The following is a 14,660-nucleotide window of genomic DNA, read 5'->3' as shown; positions in this document are numbered from 1 at the left end:
TAAGAGCAGCGCGAATGAGAACATAGAGGAAAGCCTAACTTAGCTGTTCTCCACCTCTTGTGTTGAGGTGGAGATATTTCCCGATGCCTCCCATTCCTATCGTCCTTATGCGCTCCTTCCTCTTCCTTTTTGTTTGCTAAATCGATTTAGCAGAAAAACAGAACATATATGTGCATATATTCAGGTGATGTGAGATGTCCACTATGAGACAGGAAGAGGAAAAAGGAGGGCCTAAGAGCGGTGGGCATGGGACATGATGGAAAGCTAAAGACCTCAGTTCCTCGTCTAACACTGTAAGATGTTTTCTGTCAAAAAAAAAACACTAAGATGCTTTGTTTTGAGTTTCCTGATGCCTCTCATGCCTATTGTTCTTTGGTGTTCCTTCCTCTTCCTTCTAGTTTACACAACATAAAAAGGATTCATAGTAATAAATATGATTTCGTTCAAATTAATAACCCTGCATACTAGATTGCTATTTTCTGTGTTTGTTTGTCTCTTTGGCATGCCTTAATCCATTCATAAGACAAGATAAGATGTCGGCTTAACAAGGCTACTGGTTTATACTTCATAATTTAGTAGCACTGTAATTCATTTTTCAGATTCTAATCGCACCACGAAACACACCAAGACATTTTATTTACCTGTCAGGTATATTATATATACTAGGAAATCCTCTAGCATATATAACTGGATATTATTTGCGTTTAAGTACTTAATGTGTCAAGAAACCTTTAGACACTTACTTCTGTATTAACTAATTTATCAAGTTTGTTTACAAGCTTTGTCCCAAATGCTCAAATAGCATTAATGTTTAATGCCTATACATGTATGCAGATTTATGATGAAAGTAACACAGTATAGTAAAATAGTAGATCATCAAAGCAGTGAAATGATCCTTTAGATAAACCACACGACTAACATTTAAAGCGTGTCATTCTCTCTGCCCTGCAAACAAAATGTTATGACAGGCATATTAGGGGCTTAGCCTAGTGGGCTGTGGCCCAAGTTATCTTATCGTTATTAGGGGCTTAGCCCAATTATCTTATCGTTATTAGGGTCGTTTGCTTAGGAGTCAAGTAAACCTCTCTATATAAGGAGAGGAGATGTATCAATCTAATCAAGCAAGAAGCAATCAGTATTTGCTCGGCTTCCCTTAGGGAGCCGGGAGACCTAACCCTAGCCGCCTCTTGCGCCGCCGCCGCCTCTTCTCCACCACGCAAGGACGGCGCCCAGCCGCCGGCCGCCGCGCCCTCGACCTCGTCTTCCTCCATCTTTCCCCTACAATCTCCGCCCTAGAACCGGCAGAACCCTAGCTCCTAACACAAAAATACTGCTTTTCTGATGGAACTAGGAGACATACCTCTGTATCTATGTGACTCCCATTACATAGTTTGTACAAAGTTGAATGAACAATCTGCTTGTCAAGAATTGTTGTGGCAATAATCTGCACATTTGCAACCAAAGTTCAGTATTGTGCACTGCAATTTGCAACAGGAAGCCGTGTCGTCAAATGAACAATCATAAAACAGGATCACACAACTAAATTTACTGCATAACAGAAGCTTTCTTAACCCAAAGAGATTGACGACAATAACAGAGCATAGTTCTAGAATGTCCTCAATGTACAACCTTGTGTGACCAATAGCACAACCTTGTGTGATCCATGTACTTGATCTGTCTCAACTGCACAACCATGTGTGACCAATAGCCTAAAGATTGTAAAAACTTGTTGCCCATATTTCTTTTTCACAAGCGACTCTATCTATAATGCACACATAAAAAGATATGTGCATGTGAACTGTTAGTACGTAAAGGACAGGGGAGTGTTTTTTTAACTCAAATAAACTGTGAAACAGTAACACAATCTGGTACCCCCATTTTACGTGCTTCAACCATTTTGCGTAAATCTACAGAAAAACAGTACCACTGTCATGAGAATCTTACAAAAAGAACTTAGGGCCTCTTTGATTCGCGGGATTACAAAAACACAAGAATAGGAAAAACGTAGGATTGAAATGACATGTCCATTGGATTCCTATAGGATTTGAGTTTATTTGATTGTATCACAGGAAAAATAAAGGATTTCTTCCAAGAGGTTGGAGTGGATGCTACAATTCCTATGAAATGTAGTTCAAATGAATCCATAGGAAAAAATCCTATGGGATTCAATCCTGCGAATCAAACGATCAACGCAGGAAAAATTCCGAAGGATTCTTATCCTTCAAAAATCCTATGAAAATCCTTTGAATCAAAGAGGCCCTTAGGATGTACACTCAAAGGCTGACAAACTAAATTTGAACATCAAGTGTTTCTGAATCTTACAAAAAAGAACTTATGATGTGAACTCAAGGTTGGCATACTAAATTTGAACATCAGAGTTTGGAATGGAAGACAAGTAACTAGGAAAGTAAGTTTCTAAATATAATTTCCAGCTATTTTTTAGAGATTTTTTTTCACGCTTCGGTTGAATATTGTGATGTCACTGCATATAGCACAATTTACGAAATAGCAGGCCGTCAGTTCAGCAACCTATTGGTAACTAGGCTCGAACTAATTATGAAAACAGTGGAAGATGTCATAGTTATAGTACTTTTTCATGTATAGACCAAAGTTCAAATATAACTGATACATTATGGTACCACAATTCAATCCAGGAATTGGACTGGACTGGAACCAGTTTCCTTGTGGCACCCATCGCCTACTGGCAAGGTTTTACTTCCGAACCATAACATTTCATTTCTTGCAAGCTAGAACTGGACTCCATGCCAAGCATTTTACTGGTAGAACTTCGATGTATCAGACTTATGCAGAGTAAAAATATCAACAGTATCTTACCAAAAGTAAATGCTTCCAGGTCCTCACTGGAAGTAGTACACTGTAAATCCTCCAGAACTGGTGCTATCTGATCAAGTGTCATTGCTGGACCTCCTTCCTTTTGTCCTAGTTTCTCCAAAATACCATTTATTGATGATGTCACTGAAAAAAGGTAACTCACTGTTATATTTGCTGGAAATAATTCACAGTGCTTTGCAAGGTTGGTCTTTTCCCATTCTAGTGATATTATAGGGTTTTAAGTAAGGTATAGTGATTTTTCTTGCACCGATATCGATGGGACAACTATTAATCAAAACTGAAACCATGTAACTTGAGTGATAAATTGTCATAGTACACTGGTACCTCGCAAGTTGGTTACTTGGTATCTTTGGAAGCATTGTGCTGGTAACGATTCTGCAAAATATTCTTATGCAATTAACCTAATGAGGTATACTAGATTTGTTTTATCCTCTTATGCCTCTTTCTATCCTCCTTGAAATCCAAGAGTAGAAAACTAAAACAAATGGCAGAAGGCGTGATTTCAACAAGCATATGCCATTATAGGAATAAACTAGCATATGGCATTCCTTAATCTGGCTCATTCAAGACCATGCCAAGCATGCTCGTTCTCCTGCTTATTACCTACTTTGCTGATCATCACCTTGTGGCACTTTAGAAATTGTTCGTCCCACAAGTTGGCCGAATGTTAGCCTCCCATTCAGAAGCAATCCGTCAATAAGAGCTTCTGACTGCAAGATACATAAATTCCATGCATAAGGTCATAAACTGTGGAAAAGCTACAAGTACTAAATGATTGTAGTCATAATGTTCCTGGACAAGATCACATATTTTGTAGCAAACACAGGAAGCACCAGAACTATTAGAATGTAAGTTCAGACAACGTATGTTATCTGTCAGTTTCTCAGCTATCAGCCAATCACAAACCAATAATTACCAGCATATTTGTCAAACACCTAAAAAAAGGATCAAATCAAGAACTTAGAATGTTTTTATTTTTGAAACAACCAACAAACTAATCGTCAACCAATCAGCATTTGGCATTGCCATGGTAACTGGAGCCATATTTTACAACCACATACTATGTTTTCTACCAGTTATCATTTTTAAGCAATGACTCATTCTCCTGGATAATCCCTAAGCTGTTAGGCTGTTCTGCATGGTATATCCACATATGTCAATGATTCCTGGACTTGCCGAGAGCTAGAATCAGTCTCCTTGCCAACTGCATAGTCATCTCTTGTTATTTCTCATTCAGACCTTGTACATGTACTCTATAAAGAGCAATTAATTCAACAGATAAGTGTGTTTATCTCGATGTCATTCATAGTATCAGAGTAGTCTTTGGATCATGCTAATCCAATCTAAACCATTCTTCCCTTGCCCCGTCAACCCACCTATGTTACCATGGGTGGAGAATAGAGAATAGCCACAACATCATCACAAGCTTCAAACCTAGAACCTAACGACTTCCATAAACTGCAGTCTAATGAATTCATTTATCGAGTAAAAATGCAAATAGTTTAGATAGTGAATATTACAATTCAAATTCAAATGGCAAAAGTCTAGACCACATCTGTATCCAGTAAGTTAAAGATAAACCCATGCCCATATGCACCCCTTAGAGAGTACATGTGCATTAAAAAACCAAAAATTGCAGTATTAGCACATGTTGAACATGTTACAGTGCGTATAGAAGAAAAAGGTTGTGCAAAAGTATGTTTATATCATCATATGTACACTGTACAAAAATAGTTTACTCATCCTGTGTGATATTTGTCAACTTCTTTTTGTGCAATGCAGATATGATCATCTTTCTGCAAAAAAGTTCGCTTGTATTCGGATTATAACATGCTCTAATGGAATGGGGGATTTTGAAGTGCACAAGTACTCAATCCTCAGGGGTGCATATGAACCTAGGTTCAGAGTGCATATATAAATAAGTGAGAACATACAGAATGTTAATTGTTCAGGAAAATCTTAACCATATTTGTATTTTGTCAAACATAGTAGTCCAATAATATAATGTGGATAATATGGACCCTTGACACTCCTAATAAGTGCAAGGATCATTGGAATAGTGTCATACATGGTGCCATGAACCAGTCTAACATGCTTAAAGATTAACCCAGAGGATGGATAGAGGATGTGAATACAACATTTGAAAAACTTGGAATGCTCAAGCTGAATAGTAGGAATATGAAACGGTTCATCTTGCACTACATATAGAAGAAAATGTTTGTCGACAAAAAGATGATAGGCCTTATGATCTTGAAGGAGCAAGAAGAATATTCAGACGTACAACACTAGAATAATTTGATTATGCTGAATGGCAAACTCCAGATAGAAAGGATTAACTAGCTTCTACTCCCTCTGTCCGGAATTAGTTGATGCTTAAACGGATGCATCGAGCATTGATACGTCTAGATACATCCGTTTGAGCGTCAACTAATTACGGAGGTAGTATTTTCCAACAGTGATTGCAGTATATCATGAAAGAGTAAAAGACAACCTCAGGACACCGTTCTAAAATTTGCAAGTACCTCACTCATGTCATCAACTCTAGATCAGTAATCAAGGTGAAGATGCATTGTTTTTTTTTTCAAGGATACGTCTGACGTATCGAGAAGATGCATTGTGATTGTTTTAACACATGCTAATAATCTTTAGCGTAATACTGATATCTCAGTTACCCAATGCCATCACCTCTAGACCATTAATCAAGGTCGATATGCATCTAGCAATGAGAATCACAAGGCACAATTCATAGGTGCACAAAATCTACAGTACCATCTGCTCCACACTGATTTCGGCATTCAGAGAATTATGGCTGCTGTTTAATCAATCCAGACTTTCAACAAGCAAGCGTGAACTAAAATCAAGGTCACATCAAAGTAAATACCTCTGGAATGTCCGCACGGATAACAGAGATGAACTTTGAGAAGCGCAACCGATGCAGGACATTATCGAATATGGCCAAGTAGAGCGTCACCCTCCTATAGCCTACAATCACAGAAAAATGGAGTCACAGATGAAGTAAACATGCGTTAAATGAAATTTACACAGAAAGATATCATGTGTTGGTTCTCTTACTTCTGCATCATCGTAATTGCTATCATGTGTTGGTTCTCTTGCTTCTGCATCATCCTAATTACTAAACATAACATCCCTTTCATATGGGAACCGTCTAACTCGTTGAAATCTGAACTAATTCATATGAAAAAACAGGATCATATGACAAACTTGTTCATCTACCTTGATTTGCATGATCTTGTTTTGCTTTGGATGTCCATGAAGAAACCAAAATCTAAATGAAATCTAAGTTGTTCCTAATAAGAATTTTTGATCGGGATGACTCGTGGTACAGGAGGACAACACTTTCAAGGTCTATGAGGATATAATGCTTTATTTCGGATCCGTTGCAACATACGGGCACTTTACTAGTATATGGAAAAGGACCGGTTAGTCGTAGAAACATAAACAAGCACACTAGAAACATAAACAAGCACACTTTCAGACTTATTTAGATGAGACACAAAACTTTAATACATAGAATGATACCAGTTCCCTTATGTTGAACTCATGTTGTAGACAAAATCAGATCAATGACACACCACTACTGACCACTGTAATTAAGAGTCATAGTATAAATTAGAGTGAGAAATATGTTAATTAGCTCACAAAACATGTAACAATACATGCATTGCAGATTTTCTTAGCATCAATTAGCATCCACTGTGTAAAATGATCTGAATTGGATAAACTGTTCCTAGAGACTTCACACATGCACATAGCAAACTAATGAAAATATACGGAGGCTAGCAAGAAACAATCACTTTGAAAACTCTAAACTCCAATGAAATTTGTACATGATCATAAAAAGATGTTTCTTGTATATTGTTTAGACGTGCAGAATAAGGCTTGTTTTGTCCACTCTAGAACCTTCTTGGGTGTTTGTGTTGCAGCCGGGGTGATTTGATTCTTCTAGTGATGGTGGCCGAGCTACAAGGTTTTGTAATTACGACGTACTTCGATGGCTGGAAGAAGTATTGAAATCTCTTCAATTCGTTCTTTGTGTTTGAACCTTGTCCCAAAAATACTAGGTGATTCATCGTGTTGTTTAGGCGATTCATACTGAACCGATGTGTATAGTGAGTTTAGACTGAAATATATGATCATTTTACCTTCATGTATTTAACTCGTAGGGGTTGTGGCCGATGGTTTCCTTGGTCTCCTTGCATGTATGTAGTTTTGTACAACCTTCAGAATTTGGATACTAAAGTACTTATAGAATGATAGCCCTAGCCCTATACACATTTTTTTCTATTGATAAAATGGCCTATATACATTTGGTTTTGCTGATAAGAGATCTCTAGGATCATGGGATAATCACATTTGTCATTTTTAATAGTGCAGCTCACCTCATAAGTACCTAGAGTATCAATTTATTGTCACTTCATGGTTCTTTCCCCATTGTTCTGTAATGTTTCCAAGTTTACATAGAGTGTTTAATTTGTCCAAGTTCATGCTATTTTTATCTCATATCTTATTGCTACACATTTTCATACTTCATAAATGCACAGGATGATACAAATATTATGTACCTGTTTTGGATATGGGTAATAAAGATAAGAAGATATCTTTCCACACATGCCCTAAATTAAGAGTAGAGGACAATAGGACAGGGCCAGTGATTATGTGGCCCCATTATCATTGACTTTAGAATGGTGCCCCCATGCACCAGATGTCTCCATTTCTTTCTCCTCAAAGGTTCTGCATATGATGCACCACCCAATATTTATACCTCAACGCTGAAACACTTCGTCCAGCGTTTTGTTAGATTTGTAGGCACTGAAAGTAAGCCGGGAAGAGGAAGAAAGAGAGCTCAAGAGCACTAGGAATGGGAACATGGAGGAAAGCCCTGCTTGTTTGTTTGCACCTCTAGTCTCAGGGATGCAAATATTTGGCATGCATGGATCCTTTCCTGATGCCTCCCATTCCTACCGTTCTTGTGCACTCCATCCCCTTCCTTTAGGATTGCATCAGTAGATTTGTTGGAGAAACAATCGACATGTGTCCACATATTTAGATAACTTGAGAGCTTGAAGGTGAGCCGGGAAGTGGAAGAAAGAGGGCATAAGAGCAGTGGGAGTGGGAACATGGAGGAAAGCCTAACTTGCTTTGTTTCATCTTTAGTGTTGGAGGTGGGAACTTGCTTGGTGTTTCCCAATGGCTCTCATTCCTATTGTTCTCAAGCACTCCTCCCTCTTCCTTTTTTGGCTTGCTTGGTTGCTTTAGCTTAAATAGAAACCAAATATATGTGTGCACATGTTTAATGTGGGATCTCAAGAGCGAGCTAGGAAGAGGAAGAAAGAGAGGGTGTAAGAGCAGTGGGAGTGAGAACATAGAGCAAAGCCTAACTTACTGATTCTTCATCTCTTGTCTTGAGGTGGGAATGTAGTTTGGCATTTCCCGATGCCTCTCATTCCTATCGTTCTTAGGCGCTCCCTCCTCTTCCTTTTTGGTTGCTAAATCACTTTAGGAAAAAAAGCACATATGTGCATATATTTAGATGATATGAGAAGAGGTCCTAAGTGTAGTGGGCATGGGAACATGATGGAAGGCTAAGTCTCTCTGAAAGAGACTTTGGTTGAGTTTTCCCGATGCTTCCCATGACTATTGTTCTTTGGTGCTCCTTCCTCTTCCTTTTTGGTCGCACACATGAAAAATATTCATAGTTTAAAATGATTTGGTTCAAATTCATTCACCCTACATAGTTGGATTTGCAAATTTCTGTGTTAAATGGCGCACATGTTCATCTCTAGATTATTCCACACAAGAGTCCTTATCATGTCAAGATTATTATTCAGGTATTATATATATGAAGTATACATCTCTATATCTGATAAAGGGCATTCGTAGAAACATAAACACATTTTTAGACTTGACAAGATGAAACACACAACTTTAACACATAGAATGGTACAAATTCTTCATTGGTTCCTCATGTTGTACTCATGCTGGAGACAAAATCACATCAATGGCACACCACTGCTGACCACTGTAGCTAAGAGTACAACAGAAATCGGAGTGCGAAAGATGGTAATTGGCACACACAAAATGTAACAATATGTGCATTACAGCTTATTTTTATCATCAATTCCTAAAGAGTTCACACATGGGATAGCAAACTAATGGATATATACATAGGCTAGCAAGAACAACCATGACCGTAACAAGATATATCTGCAGCTTCAAAAATTGTAAACTCCAATGGAATTTGTTCACTTGATCATAAAATGGTGTGGGATTTTAAATATTGTTTAGATGTGTGGGATAAGGCTTATTCCCCACTCTTGAACTTCGCTGGTTGTTTGCATCTCAACTCGGGTGCTTTAATCCTTGAAGGGATGGTGGCCGAGCTACGAGGTTGAATCGGGAAGTACTTCAATGGGTGGAAGAGTACCCTACTCTCTTGGGAATCTTGTTTTTCCTTTGTATCTGAACCTTGTTCTTAAAATACTATGTGTATAGTTTAGACTTTAGACTGAATATCTGATCGCTATACCTTCATGTGTTTTCCTCCTAAGGATAGAGGGTGATGGTTTCTTTCGAGACATGTTTTTTCCTATATTTTAATTAGTTAAATAATAGGACTATACACATTTTTTCTTGATAAAGTGACCTATAATTTTTTTTGGTTTTGCTGATATGAGTGTTTTCTAATCATGTTTTAGTCACATTCTGCCATGTGTAATAATGCAGCTCATGTCCGAAGTACCTTATGTTCCAATTAATTACCACTTCGATGGCTCTTTGTCATTGTTTTGTAATTTTCCAAGTTCACTTATTTACTTAAGAGGGTTTATTTTTTTCTAAGTTCATATTATTTTTTGCTCATAACTTCTTATTACCACATATTTTTCCACTATAAATACACAAGTTGTGTTCGCACACGAACACGTCACCGTGTACCTCCAACGCCGAGGGTGATGCACCATAGCTCACGCCGAAGGAGACCCGTCCGGAAGCGCGGTACGCAAGCAATCCGGCGGGTGCTTTTCAGGACCCGAAACCCCACGCGCCCGGGAGGGACCCCGTCTGAACGTGCGGCGGCTATGGGCTGCCCTAGGTCGGTTCGCCCGCCCCTAGAGCCTCGAGGATTGCTGCCCTTCAACACGAAGAACGAATGAAGAACGAGAGAGAAAGATGTAAAACTAGGGTAAAAAGTAGATGTGTTTTGCGATTGTGTGTTGTTATTCAATCGGCCGTCACCCCTTACATATATATAAGGCGGCTGGACTTTCCGTACAAGAAAAGAACTCAAATCCCGTCCAAAACATCAAAAGATAACCTAACTCGGACTACGAGGGCCGGAACTCTCGGTCAGCCCGGAACTTTTGGGCTGAAATTATATCAAGTAGCCCTCTTGCACTGAATCTGCAGGTTGCATACTACTTCGGATGACAATGATCCCAAAAGCAAAGTTGTAGATCTTGCAATGGACAAAAACTCTTCAGTTGATCACTTTTTCATCCGAGGTCATCTTGATGCGAAATCAGCCCCGCAAATCTGCAAACAATGTTAAAATTTCAGTTTTCGAGGCGCACCACGTGCAAACTCTCGGTTTAGCCCGGAACCTCTCCGGAAGTTTTGTCCGGAACTTCCGGGGCAAACTTATGCAGCACACTGTTTTGGCTCTAACTTTTGCATACGAACTCCAATTTAAACGTTTTTTATATCGAAATCGATCGTCTCGACGAGACGAAGACAACCCGTGTAGGAACTTTTCCCATAGGACGTCGTCTTGAAGGCCTAATTGGCCGAACAATACTCTGAACACAAAATTATAAAAATTTTGAGCATAGTTTCGGCCCTTGAGATGAGGTCGGATGGCGATAACCCAAACTTCAAAGATGTTCATATCGACAATATAAAACTTTTTCATGTAGATCACTTCTCTATTTGAGGCCATCTTAATCAAGTTCTTAACCGCGCCAAAATTTGGTGTCAACACATGCTCCCCTGTTTTTGGGCAAAACTTGCGTGCCGAAAAATAACTTGCACGATGCTTTTCCTAAGGACGATGTCAACACTCCATCGGCCATTTTATGTGCTTAGGGCGATAATTTCTATATCGGCCATGTTTAACTTCTTGTTTACATCATACCCTGGAACCGATTACCACCAATCAGCTTTAAAGAGATGGGAATGAACCCGTTCCTCGTAGCACTAAGGAAATCAAACTCTGAGAGGTCACGCCCTGTTAAGAAAGTAACATTCGGATGATTCCAATCCATTGATGCATCGGCCAAAGCAACACAAGCCGAATTATCCGCGTGAATGACTTCTACCTCATCATCGACCCACTGTATTAAGAATTGATGCATGGTAGATGGCACACATTGGTTAGCATGAACCCAATCGCGGCCTAATATAACATTATAGTTACCTTGCACCTCGGCGATGAATAATATGGTGGCCAAAGTTTTGCTTCTCATGGTGAGTTCCATGCACATCACACCTTTGGCCCCTGTCTTTTCTTTACTGTCAAATCCATTAAGTACCATATTGGTCTTCATCAATGCATCATTATCTAATCCCAACTTCTTGAAGACCGAGTAGGGCATAAGATTTACCACAGCACCACCATCAACGAGCATCCTAGCAACCGGCGATCCATTAATATGACCTTTGAGGTACAATGGCTTCAAGTGTTTCACCGGTTCTTTTGGCTTCTCGAAGATAGCGTTCTTTGGACCAAAATCCAGTTGAGCCACCTCCCCTTCTTCACCTATAGCACGAAACTCGGCTGGTAAGTAATACACCATATTAATATCCATACCTTCCCGAACCGGCGTAGAGTCGTAATCCACCATCTCATCTTCATCCCCCAATGTGTATATTGGGCTCAAAGTTTCCTCAATTGAAGGGGAATTTTCAGGTGGTGTGGACGATGTAATAGGGGTCGCATCATCCTCTTTTGGTGGTGAAGATGTTGCTGCAGCTAATGTAGAAGCATATGTATTTTGTTTTTGTTTAGGCCTCCACACTTGTTTTGTGAGTGCCATGGGCCGAATTTCACTTAACAATTCGTCCCTTTGCCTCTCCTCTTTGTGCTCTACTTTCTCGTGGTTCCTCATGCGTTGTAATCTCCTTTTCATGGTCTTGGTTAAATTGGGAGGACACCACTTAGGTTGAGTATATTTGGGATCCCTTGGTTTGGCCTTGCTTGTGCTCGCCTCATGATCACTAACCATGGAACCCTGCTGAACAATAACAATATCACCATTACAAGTAGCCAGATTACCAACAACCGGCTTTTCGATCTCCTTTTGCTTGTCGCATTCTGAAATTTCCGCATTAGATGACTTAACACGCCACACTTTTTTATTGGCCTTACATGGAGAATTTTTTTTGGACGATTAGCACCATAGCTCAAACGGCCTTGTGTGGGATAATAAAGCCTCTCGCGAGCAGGCCTTCTAGGTGCTGCCCACCCCATATGGAAAGCATAAGGAGCCATTGGGGGCTGCCCCCATCCTCCACTGAAGCCTCTCATGTAATATGGCGCATAGGAGGGTTGTGACATCCATGGTGTCGGTTCCCATGACCCATATGGCCTTGCATATCGTCGAAACTCTTGCTCCGGAGGCAATCTTGAACGCTTTGAATGTGATGGCCGATTAGAGCTAGAACCGACTGCTTGACTTGCATATTTGGATAGCAACATATTAAAAGTTGGCTTGATTATATTGTTCTTAGTTTCATTCTTTTTCCACTTGCCAACTTCTGAATTCTTGGGCTTGATCAATTTAACATGAGCATCCTCTTGTACTTGTGGTTGCCCCCCGAGTATAGCATTTTTTATAGTGATCTTCAACACTTCCTTACCATCGGGTTGCTTCTCAAGCACAATCTTTCTTCCCAAGACCCTGTCGCCCTCCTTGCTATTCCTGGGTTCACCAATAACAACATTATCTTTATTAGCGGATTCGGCTATGTTAGGCCGAATTAACATTTTCTTCCCTTCCAAGTCTATGGTGTTTATGGGGAAGGGCTGCTTATCAACTTGCATCTCAGCAAAATTCAATCGTCCGTCATTAATGGCCGATTGTATCTGTCATCGAAAAACATTGCAATCGTTAGTAGCATGAGAAAATGAATTATGGTGCTTATTGAGAAAATGAATTATGGTACTTGCAATAAGCACGCCGTTTCAGCTCTTCAAACGGCGGTATGGTGTGTGATATTCTAATCATCTTATCTTGCAAGAGAGAATCAAATATTTTATCACACTTTGATATATCAAAAGTAAATATCATCTCCTCATCACGATTCTTGCGAATCGGCTTAAGAGCATTGCACATATAGGGTTTGGCCTTTGAGGACCAAACAAATTCAGTAGTATAGACATCAACCTCATCGTCTGAATTATCATCATTGTGTTCAATCATATGCATTCTAGGACGATCGGTTGTTGACCTATGGACCTATTTACTTCGACTCTCTTGGGCCAAAGCTTTTTGTAAGACTTGATTAATGCTCAAAAACTCATAACTTTCTAGCCTCTCTTTAATGTGAGTTTTCAAACCATTGAGAACAAGATCTGCCAAGTCTCTCTCAGTTATCACTAAGCTATAACATCGGTTTTTTATATCTCTAAATCTCTTGACATAATCGGTGACCGATTCATCATGTTTTTGCCTAACCGATGTAAGATGTGACAACTTAAGCTCATTATCGCCGCTATAAAAGTGATCATGAAACTTTTGCTCTAATTGCGACCATAAGAGAATTGAACCATGTGGTAAAGCAGCAAACCATGAAAATGCGGTGCCAGTTAAAGACAGGGGAAATAAACGCACTTTCAACTCTTCTATGGAACCCGCTTCACCCAACTGTGCTAGATACTGACTCACATGCTCCCAAGTCGTTTTCGTACCCTCACCACTAAATCTAACAAAATCAGGAACCTTATAACCTTGAGGGTAAGAAATCGCATCGAAGTGTTCATGATAAGGCTTTTGGTACACATGACTCTTTACTTTCGACTCGTTTCCGAAAGTTTCTAGAAACATCTTATGCAAATCCTCCCTTAATTTAGCTAAAATTGGATTCGAGGTAGATGACGATGTTTGTGGCAATGACATAGGAGCAACCTGAGTACTAGCTATTGGTGCCACTTGTGAGATGGGCGCCGAACCATAATTCGGCGGAAGACCAAACATGCTTGCGCCTATGGATGGTGTGACAAAGTGATTCGGTGTTGACACCGAATTGGGCACACTCATAATAGGATTAGGGTATGTAGGTGTAGCCACAAGCTGGTTGGTTTGTGTAGGGTAAAAATTCAACGGCATATTATATTGTTGTTGCATAGATGGTGCCGATGAAATAGGTAAAATTGGACTAGGTTTTCGGATATACCAACAATACCATTAGATGATGGAGGCATATTTTTCTGAGCATTAGCACTAGCCACAAAAGAATTGTATGCCATCACATTACCCTTACTAACAAGACTTTCAATCATAGCCACTTGCTCTGGAGAAAAAAATTTACTCATAGTGATCACATCTTGTTCGTTGATGAGGGGAGGAAAATTGACGTTTCCAGCCGGAGTGATGTTGCCTTGACGGTCCTTCTTGAAACTTGAAAGAAACGCTTCCAAATCCTCCTCCTCGCGCTTCTTCTTGAGCGCCTCAAAAGCCTCTTCACGCTGCTTCTTGCGTGCTTCGTAGGCTTGGCGATGTTCATCCGATAGTTCATCAAGACCGGGCTTAATGATGTTATCGGCGTCAACTTCTGAGGGCTTGGGGAGATTA

General features: G+C 39.7%; 1 long non-coding RNA gene across 1 annotated transcript; it reads left to right on the top strand.

The window, feature by feature from the left end:
- Positions 1-16: 16 nt before the first annotated feature.
- Positions 17-9,716, top strand: LOC123189256 (uncharacterized). The gene is made up of 3 exons (XR_006495683.1): positions 17-293; positions 2,655-2,709; positions 2,855-9,716. It is a non-coding gene; the product is annotated as an uncharacterized lncRNA (long non-coding RNA).
- The last annotated feature ends 4,944 nt before the right edge of the window (positions 9,717-14,660 follow it).

Source organism: Triticum aestivum, chromosome 2A, assembly GCF_018294505.1.
Source record: "Triticum aestivum cultivar Chinese Spring chromosome 2A, IWGSC CS RefSeq v2.1, whole genome shotgun sequence".
NCBI lineage: Eukaryota > Viridiplantae > Streptophyta > Magnoliopsida > Poales > Poaceae > Triticum > Triticum aestivum.
This window is presented reverse-complemented; position numbering and strand designations above follow the sequence as displayed.